The sequence below is a fragment of the Limulus polyphemus genome, unplaced genomic scaffold (genome assembly GCF_000517525.1).
Source record: "Limulus polyphemus unplaced genomic scaffold, Limulus_polyphemus-2.1.2 Scaffold1572, whole genome shotgun sequence".
NCBI classification, from domain to species: domain Eukaryota; kingdom Metazoa; phylum Arthropoda; class Merostomata; order Xiphosura; family Limulidae; genus Limulus; species Limulus polyphemus.
The window spans coordinates 63,541-77,196 of NW_013667182.1; the positions used below are offsets into that span (position 1 = coordinate 63,541).

Sequence of the window (13,656 nt, forward strand, 5' to 3'; positions counted from 1 at the left end):
ATTGGTTTCCCGAAGCCGACTTATTGGTGGTATTTTTCTTACACTGACTCCTCAGATGTCCTTGCTCCCCACAGTTCCAACAGTCTTTCTTGGTAGCAGCCTTTACTGCTGTATCGCCTCCCTTGTGTTGAAGTTGCCAGCATTGAACTCTTTTGTGCCCAGGTTTGTTACAGTGCCAATAAAGTCCCTCAAACCTCTCTGAAAGCTGACCTTATCTGGCCTTGAATCCAGATGACTGTACAAACCTTGGTACCTTCGTGCTGGACTTAACGTAGGATTCAAATTCGAGAGCTCTGGCCATTGCATCCTGCATGGTAGAGGGGTGTGCTTGCTTAACTTGTATCTTAAGTTGTGGACTGTCTAAGGCATCTACAAACGGATCCCTCAGCAACAATTTGAGGAGATCGGGTGGTGCAGTTGGGTAGGCCTTGTGTGCCATGCTTTTTAGGTCCTGTGCCAGCTCTTGCAGGCTCTCTCCTTTAGCACGGACTCTCGTCTTCAACGTAGCCCTGTAGACTTTCGACTGATTTTGGGTTCCGTACCTGAGTTCTAGAGCCGACACCAGTGCTCTATAGTTGTGTCTGTCGGCTGCTGACAACTTTCCAAGTATTTCCAGTGGTTATCTCTTCAAGCTCGTTGCCATATATACTGATTTCTGCTCCTCTGTCCATCCGTTCATCTCTGCCAGGAGCTAAAATTGTGCTCTATATGCTTCCCACGGTGCCTTCTCATCAAATTCCTGTGGCTTCCTTCGTACTGGATCACTCCTATTACTGACATTCATATCTGGGATGTGACTTCTAACGGGATTCCCTGCAGCTAAACCCTAATGCAGACATATTCGCCCCAGACAATGACAAGCCCCTTCCAGAACTTAACCAAACGATGATTAATGTATCCCCTTGTGTAAAATACAATAAATCGTCTTTTATCGTATCTAATTCGCTTTTAAATTTACTAATGTTTTCCATTTGTGCTTCTTGCCACTGTTGTTGACTTTCCTGTAACTGTTGGCGACTTTCTTCCTGTTTATTTTCTTTCTCTTCCATCCACTGCTGTAGTCTCTCTTTTTGTTCATTTTCTTTCTCCTCCAACCACTGCTGTAGTCTCTCTTCTTGTTTATTTTCTTTCTCCTCCAATAGCTGTTGTAATCCCTCTTCTTGTTTCTTTTCTTTTTCCTCCAAAAACTGCTGTAATCTCTCTTCTTGTTTATTTTGCTGTTCGAGCTGCCACTGTTGCAGGTTTTCTTGCAACTGCTGTTGTCTCTCTTCTTGTTTCTTTTCTCATTCTTCTTGTTTCTTTTCTTGTTTATTCTCTCGTTCTTCTTGTTTCTTTCTTTTTCCTCCAACAACTGCTGTAATTTATCTTCTTGTTTCTTTTGCTGTTCTTGTATTGCTGCCATCAAATATACTAAGCTGTAGTTTGATTTTCCGCCTCTCGTTTCCATTTTTTGTCCCACTCTCTGACACCAATTTGTTACTCCTCCGTCGTTACTTAATTTTCCGTAAATTCGTTCCGACGAAACTTTAGCGACACAAGTCCTTTCTTAAATAAAACTGGTTTATTCTTTCCGAATACAACTTTACCGATACACTTAATTTCAACAGTCGCTCTATAACAAACACTAGAACGTCTCACGTGCTCGACAATACTCAGTTCAATTACACAATATCTCTGTTGTCCCGTCACATTGTGAACGTCTTATATATACAAGACTAACACATATCTAGTAAATGCTAGGGCATTCTTGAAGGAACAGGATATTTCTAGAAAGAAGTAGCGTGATACTAGTCACGTGACCTCGCTGACGCAACACTATGAAGACGCTTGTTGAGTCTAACTCAAGGCTTTAAAACTCTCGTGAAATGTCCCTGAAATTGAATGTCTGTTATGAAACAATACGTAAACATCTAAAGTGTTATGTTACATTGATACTTATATTTTTAAAACTAAAATTCTATAAACTTTATATGTATTAAATGAAAAGTGAATACTACAGGTGTATTTCTTTATTTGTAGAGTGTATTGGTTTAGTGGCATATTTTAAGTTTTCCAAGTGATATTTATTTTTTTATTAAACTAATTATTATTTTTCAGATAGAAAATGTAAATTACGTATCACAAATATGAAGCATGGAGAAGTCTACGTGTAATTACGGAGGCTATATGAAATATCAGTAAATATAAAAAAAAAATTCAAAAAGTCTTTCTACACTTATACATTTCCTTATCCTGAAGGTAGTTATTACTAAATAAAAGATTTGTGATTAGTATGTTTTCGTGTAATTTGAAAAGCAGGTCTTCAATCAACTTTTATGATTCTTGTACTGAACAAATGGTTGACACTTGCATTTATTTAGTTACTCTGTATGTAGATTTATTTTCTTAGATAAATGAGTTACTGCATGTACATTTATGAAACATTATCAGTTATTTCATTAAACTTTCCTTGAACAAATGAGTTTAATTAGAAATGTAAAGTTTTTTTTATTGCTTTATTGATGTACAAGTTTAGTATAATTAAAATCTCTAATTCAAGCATTCACTTTTAGTTGCATATTTACTAAATAATTGACTTGGTGAAATTACTTGACAGTATGGGTTTTTAAGTTTGTTTGTTTTTTAAGCACAAAGGTACTCGATGGGATATTTGTGCTGTGCTCACCACAAATATTGAAACCAGGTTTTTAGTGGTGCAGGGCTTCATACTTACTTCTTTGCCACTGGAGGGCAGGGTGTTGTCAGGAGTTATTTTATGTTGCTTATTCACAAATCAGAAGAGTGATTGATGACCTTGAATTTTAAAACCAGTAAACTACTACACTTTGTTGTCCAGTGGTTGGTATTCCTTATATTGGCTTCAAGAACCAGTGTTTTTAGATAATTTTCGTACGAGTGATATGTACTTGTAAGATATGGACCTGAAATATAATTTTCAGAAATAATTAGAGATTAACACAGATAACTTAATCCCAATTAGACTGTGAAAGAAAAGAAAACTGTGAAGTTGTTTCTGTATATATAAACACAGAAAATTTGGGTTGTAAGTCATGTTTTTCTTCTATTTTTTTCAGACTTTAGGACTTTTACAGATTTTAGTAATGTTGCTTTTGCTTTACGAAGTACATTTTAACTAATTTGAAGAGGTTGATAAAAAAAAATGTTTTATGTACCAGCTGTTACTGGTCTTTGGAAAGCTTTGAAAATTGTTACAATACTTGAAAAATTGGACTTTACTGTCAATCTTTAATATAAATCTGTCCTCTAAAAATATGCCAGTTTTTGTCATAGGATATGTAATTTTCTCATTCATAATTTTTTCTTTTATCAAATTCTTCCTATGTAACCCTAAAATCAGTTTCACAATACCCTTCTTTCTGGATATTGAATGAACTCTCAGTGATATGCATAGTGGTGTCATGTTTGAGTGGATGAGTGTTTGTTTATCAGTCATTTTTATAGATTCATTTAAACCTCATGTTATTTATTAATCAAATTAATGAGGAAATGTGATTTTAGTTTGCATTGGTAACTACAAATGTGGTTGCCTGATTTAGACTCATAATACAGAGTCAGCTTTGAAAAATAACATGAATTCTAAAATGTGTGTAGAGAATATTGCTAATAAAAGTAAATGAATTAAAAAATAATAATAAATTTTTGAACCTTGGGAGGCTCTGATCTAGTTGTTCAGCCCATATGTTGTATAAGTTGCCGTTCAGATCAAAATACCAAATGCAGAACAAAAAAGTGGTAGAAAGATCAACTAAGTTTTACGTATTGTTGGGATTTGTATGCTGTAGAATCAGTTTACCATATGATTTAATTAGGGGTAAATTTCAGCTAGAATGATACTAATATTCTAATACTTCTGCATGCCAGGTCAGCTAATGTGTACTTTGTATTTTCACATTTGTGAAAAAAAGGTAATGTGAGTGTGTTTAAATGTACCTCGTGTGATATGCTACATTTTGAAGCATGCTCTATAAGTTTCATTTAACATTTATTGGAAAATTACTGTACAGTTTGTGTTATGCAAATGATAGAACCTATATAGCTGTGTACTTACTACTGTGATAAACTTATCTTTTCTCGCCTTTTTGTTACTGTAATCAAGAAAAGCTGGAATATAAGTATTTTGTAATGTACATGTATTCTCTAGCAAAGGTGTAGAAATACACTAGTAAAATATAATTACATATCTCTTAAGATATAGGTGATTGTTTTGGGGAATTTCAGGAATTCCAAGCTAATTAGATGAAAAAAATATCATGTCTTATTTTCTCTGTGAAAATACTTATATGCAAATTCTGTTGCACAAATTATGAAAGCTGTAAAGATGAAGAACACAGATTTATGTCTAAGAAAGCATTTATCAAATTAACAGTTATATATATTTTGAACAATACAATACGTAAAGAGTTTATCTAAGGTATTTCACCATTGTACAATTTTTCATGAATCAAACATATCAGGAGTTGGACCACTTTTATATTTATGTCAAAAGAAACTATTCATTTCTTGAACTATTATTGAGAGGTTCCTTCAGTTTCCATCTGGATTGAAATTATCCACCTAGAATTAGTTTGTATTATTCCTTATGCTTCTATACAAGTACTGTGCATGAAATTTTAACATTTTCAGTATTTTTTCCATACAAGTTAAGTACCCTTAGGTTAGATTGGAATTTCAAAATGAAGTAAATAGAAGAAATTCTTGTTCATTGTGTGTAACTCTCAATAGGATATTCTAGCATTATTTTATTAGTTGCAAAATAATATATATACTACGTATGTATATCATTAATGATTTATCCAAAGTAAGCTAACTATATGTAGATCAGAACTAAAGTAACTTGCAGTGTAAATTAATGAAGCCATTTATATTTTATAAACTGACAAGAAGTACATAATGTCCTAAATCAATACAAAGGAAAATTAAAACTTGTAATTATTAGAATGCTTTGAATCAACAGTAGAGTATGCTTGCTATTATTAATTTTGGTCATTATCCAGTAATATGTCGGTAAGATTTAAGTTAGTCCCAAATCCGTATACTAAACTATTAATATGAAGTAATTTTCATAAGTGAAAAAATAATAATGAGAATAATAAATTATTAAATAATAATTGTTTTAAACATTAAAAATATTCATGAAACTAACTTGAAATATGATAATTTTAAAGCATTAGATGGTAAACAAATTTAGAGCTGGATGATTTAATCAGTATAGTGGATTACCTTTGAGCAGCAGTTATATCAATTACTGTCACATAAACTAACCAACTAATTGAAATTAGTGTTTTTGGTTATTATTTCAACTACTGGTTAATCAGAATCATGATTAGATTGATTAATCTAATTAATCTGAATTAAGAGGTGTGTGAGACTAGTAGTGTTAGTAATAGAAGTGTTTGAGGTAGAAAACCTAAACTCCAAAATTTATGTTAAGTATCTAAGGGTATGTTCTTTACAAGATATAATGGTCAAGTACAGATCTTGCCAACAACCTTGCTTTAAATACAGCTGTGAATGCTCCCTCAAGAACAGCGAGATATAAATTAGTACGAAATGGCCTTGGATGTAAAGGTTAAAACATCACTACTGAGAAGAAGTAACTAAACCAAGAAGGTTTAAATGACTATCAAATCACAAACAGTGGAATGAGCAAAGGTGGAGATGTGTGTTCTACAATTACAGACACGTTCAAGTTTGAACTGTTTGGCAATAATCCATGACTGTTTGTTTGACAGTGAAGAAGAGAATATTATCACAGTCAACTTACAGTGAAGTGTGGTGGGAGATCAGTCTGTATCTCAGACAGTGGTGTCAGTGCTCTACATGGAATTGATGGCACCCTGACTGCTGACAAGTAGACAGTTTCTGCACAAGTTTTCCACAAAGGAACTAATGGAAAACTCAAACATGGCTTAATGTGCAAAAATTCTAGGTTTGAACATTCTTGAGGCTGTATAAGCTCAGTATGCAAATACTGAGAGAATTAAAATGCAATCAAACAACTTGGCTAAATTATAAAGGGTAATACAGGACATTTGAAACAATGCTCCACAATCATACATTAACAAACTGTATGGCAACATGTAAATAATATAATATGCTCTATATAAACCAAAGGGCGTGCATACAAAGTTCTGCTGCATCATACTAATTCTCACTTATCGTTTATATTTTCTATGGCAATGTTTTGTGTTTTTAATTGATTCACTATCTAGTAGCCATTACTCGTGGGTTATGGCTCCTGTATGTGTATCACTTATGTTCTTAATTATTCCGTTACTGTATGTACTGTAGAGATTCTTTATGTTTCATGTATTATTTGTTCTGATTATCGAACTGTATTGTGTTGAAATTATATATGAAAAGGGCTGAATAAAATATATGAAATCACTAGAGAAAGTAAAGAACGATCTAATGGACTTACTGTATCTTGTCCAACTTTAGTGCACTATTGTTTGCTACCAGGTATATTGTAATTTGATAAAGACAAGGTATTATTTCCATTGTTTAGGTTTACAACTCTTGTATTTCTCTGTTATCAGCAAATCGATTTTGGCGCCATTCATCACGTTTTAAGCTGCAAGAAAATGCAGTGAATTTTATCCTAAGTTCATGTGAAGACTGGTCTTTGAATAGTTTATAGAGAGCTTTCAGTTGAAAGATTTGCTCAAAATCTATCTGAAGCGAATCCAAACATCACGTACATATAATGTTAAAGATATCTAGGGCCGTAATTTCAGAGAACTTCAGAAGGGAGTGTGAGTCAAGTTGTGTCAAGATACAAAACACCATCTGTTTCAAAGAGCATAATAAATGAGAAAAATTGTACAATTGTTACATTTCTAATGACCACATGCAAGAGTCCAAAAGAAAGTGATCACTGCCTTGAAGAGTGACAAAGACTTCAAGGAATTCAGGTACATCTACATCAATGTAACTTTAAGAACTTTAAAAAAGTATAGTCTAATCAGTTGGTGTTTCATGTAGAATCGTAAAAAAAGTGTGGAGCAAATGTTATCAGATGTTTACTAAAACATGATAACTGAGAAGATATAAATCTTTCTGAGCATTCGTGATTACATCACATATCAACCTACTGCATTACCGGGATAGAGTGGAAAAGGATGATGTGTGGAAAAGTATCTTTTTTATTAATTTGTAAAGAAAACTTCGATCAACTTATATATGATTTTATAATATCCTGCAAAGTCAAGGTGGGGGGGGGGGCGAACTGACGCTCCTGAAGATAATTTTGATTTACGGTTCTCATCCCACTATAAAAGAATGCAGTGAGATCTCGCGTCTATAAAATCTGTTTAATTAGAAAATTAACCTTGAACTGAAAAGAGCAGTAACAGTTGATAAAGAATAATGATCCAAGTTGATGAAATCCTTAACGGGAGAGGAAGGGTGTGATGTTGAGGGATTTAGGGCTAAACGGTCAATTTGCTGTATATTTAAGTAGTCAAGTGGAGGCTACAAGAAATAATTAGAGTAGGCGTGAAAACTGACTGACTTTTATGTATATGCAAGATAAGATCAATTGATTTTTCGCATTTACCTCTGTTATTTGCATACACATTAAACTGTTTAACTTGTGAAATAATAAAATATAAATAAAAATACGCATTTTACATCTGATGTCTTTTAAAGAAATATTCAAAAATTTCATAGTTTATTCCTCTTGTATGTCGAAACGTAAATAAAATTTAGTTTGTTGTACAATAAGATATATAAGAGCAGAAAATTATTAATTGTAATTTGGTTAATAAACAATATGCACTAGTGTAGTGGTGTTTAAAAACAATTGTATAATGTAATGCAACTTTATAATTGCAGAACAAACCGTTTCTCTTGTCGATTTAACATTGCAAGACGTTTGAAACAAACTTGTTTTAGGCGATTTTCCATTAACAATTTACAATAAATGAAAATAAATTCGGAAAGCTATTTTCTAAGAAGTAATAAACATTAAACAATTAAATGTGTATTATCAAACGATGCAGGATTTTACTAATAAAGAGGAATGTAATTTCACAATGAATCCAGTATTTTAATCAAACCTATTTTCTTCATTAATTCAGTATTGAACCCACCTCGCTTAGCTTTGGTTTGTTATAAGCTTTTCTGATCGCGCCTTCAACAAACGAGAATCTTAAACGTGTTACGTCACATTTCCGAAGCATGTGATCATGTATATTAGATTATTCATGATTAATTTGCATGTTCTTTTTCACGTGTTTCTATCCATTTAGTGGTCCCCGAACTCGCATTTCCAAAGGATGACACAGCACTTAGCTCAATGTGACTTTGCTCTAATACATACCCCATCTAGTGGTGAAACATATATATCTAAATTACATATAGGCCATTTAGATTAATATAAATATGCTTTATTTTAAGTATGAACTTCTATCTTTATACCTGAAAAAAGTTTGTATTCTATTCTAAGGTTTAGAAATATGATAATATAACTGATTTTATATATTTAATGTATATGTGCATGTATATATTAATATTATTCCTATTGTTTGAAATTGTTGACTTTACCCAATAATTATATGTGATGCCATCTATCATACTATTTGGAAAATCATATTTATTTACATTTTTTTTTATTATTTACTTATGGAAATATTTATATTTGATGGCTATTTTAGAAGCACGATGGAGTAATATTTTAACTAAATGCAATTTAAATAAATCTGTAATCCAACCATTGAAATATAAACTTGTAAATGGTTTATTATATTTTTATTCGTATTTGTTTGGCACCCCATTTGCTCAGCGGTAAGTTTGAAGGCTTATAAAGATAAAAACCAGAGTCTGATACTTCTGGTGGGCGCAGCATAGATAGCCCAGTGCTCTTTAATAACAAACGAACAAAACAACCATATATATTTATCCATAATACATTTTCTTGTTCTGTCAGCCAAGGCGTTTGATACCACAGCAATGCATTTGTTGTGTCGCATACAAGTAGCATTTCAGAAAGTTTGGTCAAGTGATTAGTATGTCGAGTTGCGGATGAAACTATCCAAGGTTCGAGACATGATGTCGACGAACACTTTCCGCACTTTCAGCTATTGACAGGTTACAAAAGTGGCAGTCCATTATTTGGTTCAAAAAGCCGATAAAATATCTTGTGGCGGTGGGTTGTGTTGTCTGATTGCCTTTCATCTGGTCAGTAGTTAAAAATTAAGGACAACTATGCCTGATCCATTGGGTTTTTCGACTTGGCCTTTTAGATCACGTGCACAAAAGGTGCCGTTTAGATTGAAAATTCCAGTTCTGAATGTTTTGGCTCATATCGATCTATTCTAGTGGATGGATTTCGGAATTAAATGATAGACTTTTCTGGTTATTATTTGTACAGATGAAAATTAAATCTGATGTTTTGTTTCTACATACCTGTGGTAAATTGAAACGATAATTTAATACCACGAGAACATACAACATAATATATTTTTTCATTATGCTTATAAATCGTTGTTTGCCAATTTATTGTTATATTAGTATGATGTGTTTCCCTACACAAGTATAAACCCATGATTTAAAATCCATAAAGTATATACTAACTATAACAAATGTGGGAAATCCTTTGCAGTCAAGCATGAACTTCATGATGAAGGTAAACCATATTTTGTTTTAACAGCACAGCGCTTAATAAACCATTCCAGTTCAACACCACCATACTTACATTAAACATCTTTATTTTAACCCTGTAATTGTAAATTAGTTACAACGTTCGAAATTCCAGTGTTCTTGCTTGATCTTTCTATCCAGGAATTATGCTAGCTTTGAGAAAGTTTCGTGTTCATACGAGTTAATACTGACACATACTTTGGGTAATTGGCACGTAGAGTGATGCGTAAACATGAATAAATAAATGGGAGTCAACTTAGTTTTTGTTGTTTTTTTTTTACCCATCAAGAAGAAAATGCAAGTTGCCACACTATAGTGTATGAAATGAATACCGTGTTATTGCTGTAGAAGCTAAAGAGAACTTTTGTCAATTAACTACATATTAAATTATACGAGGACTACAAGATGCGTGCAGAGGCTGAATGATAGGTTCAATAACATTAGAACTTTCCAGTATCATTATAGGTGATTTTTATCTCTGTCACGTTGAATACCAGACTCGCGAATTCGCAAAGCACAGGTGCCTCAAATGAATGATGTTTATCGTGTAAACTTTGCTTAAGTAAATAATAGCTACAATCTAGGTCATATATCAACGTAAGAAATCTCATAAGAAAACAAGGTAATCAAATCAGAGCTGCAAAACAGGTTGTTACACAAAAATTAGATCTGTAAGGATTTAAACATTTTCATTTAAGTATGAAAACGTATGGAGTGAGAGATAAAATGAAATAACCAATGATCTGAGTTCATTTCTCCTTAACAATGTTACAGTGAGCTTGTCAATTTAAATCTATAGGTGAAAAGATCGTGGAACTAACGATTTATTACGTATTTGTACGTAATACAATGAATTAAGTAGCAACATAGCAATGCATATTTATTCTATTTTTTATGTCTAATGACACGTCTCGACGGTCATTGCTAAAACTTCATAGACATTACACGTTTTGTGTTTTCACAGAGCTACATAACATTGGGAAAAATTGATTTTTACTTCACACGTTACTTTATAACTACATTTAAATGATGACAAATTGTGGATAGGCACTTGTTCTGTATACTTTATGGTAGTTCAGCGGGAAGCTTAAAAGTTTATAAAGTTAAAAATTGGGGATAGGTTCCTGTGGTGATTACAGTGGCGATAGACCGTTCTCCAGCTTTTGAGTTTTAACTAAATTTTGAACGTATAACTTGTATTTGATTTCATATTAAAATACCAATATATATATATATATATAACGTAACAACTGTGTCAAATAGATCGATATACTATGATTGTTTGGACCAAATATGTCAGTAGGTCGATGTAATATGATTGTTTGGATCAAACCCCACGGTGAAAGTAAAAGTGGGTCAACGTGGCATTTCATCGGATTATTTAATCTTTTTTTTACTTCATAGTTTTTTATCTGACTGTGTATAATTCTGTTTACATCTGTATTTGTCTGCCTTTTTTTCTTTACTTCTTTAGGTGTCTATTCCCCCTTACAGTTGTATACGGTTGTGTTAGACATCAGATCCTAGTCCAATTTGTGCACTTAATCAATTTCGAGCATTCACGTTACACTTGATAAAGAACAACTATCTATTGTTATCAGAGAAGTTAAGAACTAGACAGTCTTGCTATATAGAACTAATAAACGGCGTTCTTGGCGTACAGAACCCACCAGCTTGTTTTTATAAATGCTGTCTGACCTTTTGTATGTACATTAATATCAAATGCGTATTTCAGAGCATGCAGAAGCTGGTGAAAGGAAGACGTGCACGCATTACGAGTTCAATTTTCATGGCTAGCCACTTGGCGACATTCTTTTTATTGTTTGATATTGAGATATTTGTTAGTTGAATAATTTGTAATGCCGTTATTCATTTGCCGTCCCTGATGGGTCTGCAGTAAGTTTATGAACTTATACTGCAAAAATATGGGCTTCAATTGTCAGCGGTGGACAGAGCAGATAACCCAATGTGACTTTGCCTTAAAACACAAACCCAATATTCATTTAGTTAAATAGAGGTATGAGGTTATTGTTTCACCATGTTCGTACTGCTTTAGTTTAAAGTGTATATGCCTAAACAAGATGAAAATTAACTATTTGCACAGTTCTGAATTTTTTATTATTCTTTCTTTAATTGTGCTTACTCACCGAAGTCTAATATTAACATTTCATACTAGCCAGACCGTGCGTGGCGCAAGACTACGGCCATATTGGTATTTATTGTTAGGCCTAAAATTAGTAACATAAAACTGATTTATACAAGTGTGAGCTGTGGAGTTTACTTATTTGTTGCGAATGGTTCACTTTTAACGAAACAGCAATAATATGCAAAATAATATTACCGCTGAGTTTCATATACATACAAGTCATTTGATATATTAGCTATTTTAATGTTTATTCTTGGGTTATTTTTTTCGTCATAATAAAAGCAAGACAGGAACGAGGATTTACCGTATTTCATATGCATGAAACTGCCTCTGAATCGTTATTACAGAACATGCATTAATTAAGGGAAAAGCTTAAACATGTACATATTGTTGTAACTCCATTATTTCTTTGGACGGGTTTCTTTAAATTATCTGATAAAAATAATTCAAAGTTCTGTCCACGTACGATAACTAATTAGTTTAGTTTTTTCCTTATCGTTTCTACAAGCTAATTCATGTTGTAACTTGTATGCCTAAGTATACTAATGATACTAAGACTAATGCACAATTAAACTTTTAAAATTTCACGGCTGATCGATCAAGTAACAGAATATATGAGATAAATAACACGAATCCAAATATTTCACTAAATCTTCACTGAAAAATTGAAAACAAAACTGACTCAATACTTATTCAATATCCACCGCTCGATCACTAACTGAAAACAAAATGCACACTATACATCACTGATTTTTGTATTTACAATCTTTTCTCGTCTCTCGGTGTTCCTAAAATTTTCGAGATCTTCCTGACATCAAATTTAGAACTTTTTCTAGGCCTACTCCCACAAACTTATTTAATGTCAAGCGCTCTATAGCTAACGTCTAAATTACATCATAAAAATAAGCTTATAACAATATACTGTATATAATTGTTCGTGTATGTGTGCATACACACACACACACACACACACACACACACACATACATATATGTTCATAAGTATGTGTGGAAAGAACGTTACATTTTCAACATATTAATGCTTCATTTATTATCATTTATGGTTTTTAAACATAATGATATATGATAGTCTAAAACAAACGTTTTGCGAGGTAGATAAAAAGAACAGAGAAGCAATTTATAGTCATACACTAAAAGTTACATTTTAAAGAGAACTATGAGGTAAATCCCGTCTGCAGTTAACATAATTTTCATCGCAAACTTGAGGTCTGTTGGTTTCTAATACTTCGCCAGACTTCAGCGTTTAAAGAATGTAGCATATATATATGTAGGGCGAATCGAAAATCTACTGATATAGAGTATTTAGGCCTAGGGAGGGGAGCATTTGTTAATTAACATAATGTCATGATATAAAGGTCAAATCAAGGTTGATCAAACTTGCATAATTTTATAATTCACCCTATTAAAGTTATCATTTTTGATTGAAAAAGAAAATAAGCAAATGTATGTTGGGTAATATCGTTGTACGCTACTATTTTTGTATAAATATATTTTACCTGAGACTGATGATTTCAGAGATAACATTTGATTGACCTTGATTTGACTTTTATATCATGATGTTATGTCAAGTAATAAATGACCTCCAATATGCGTAAGTACCTACTGTAAGCAGGTTTTCGATATTTCAAACCTACTTCACAACGATAGGAAAAATCAGGACTCTGACTCATCCTGTAAATATATATTGTGTGTATAGAAAATTAATACTTAAACAGTCAAGCAAAATAACATCAAAAGGAAGGAATGCGTTAAAAACAGCAAATCCAACTCTGTGATAAAGAACATTTAAATGAACAAAACAAGCCCAACAAAAAAAAAAAAAAAAAA

General features: G+C 32.5%; 1 long non-coding RNA gene across 1 annotated transcript in view; it reads left to right on the forward strand.

Annotated features, from left to right (window-relative positions):
- The first annotated feature begins 2,756 nt into the window (after positions 1-2,756).
- Positions 2,757-13,656, forward strand: part of LOC111086940 — a 58,629-nt gene continuing 47,729 nt past the window's right edge. Inside the window, exon 1 of the long non-coding RNA XR_002611658.1 lies at positions 2,757-3,043. This is a non-coding gene — a long non-coding RNA (uncharacterized LOC111086940). The remainder of the gene's footprint in view (positions 3,044-13,656) is intronic.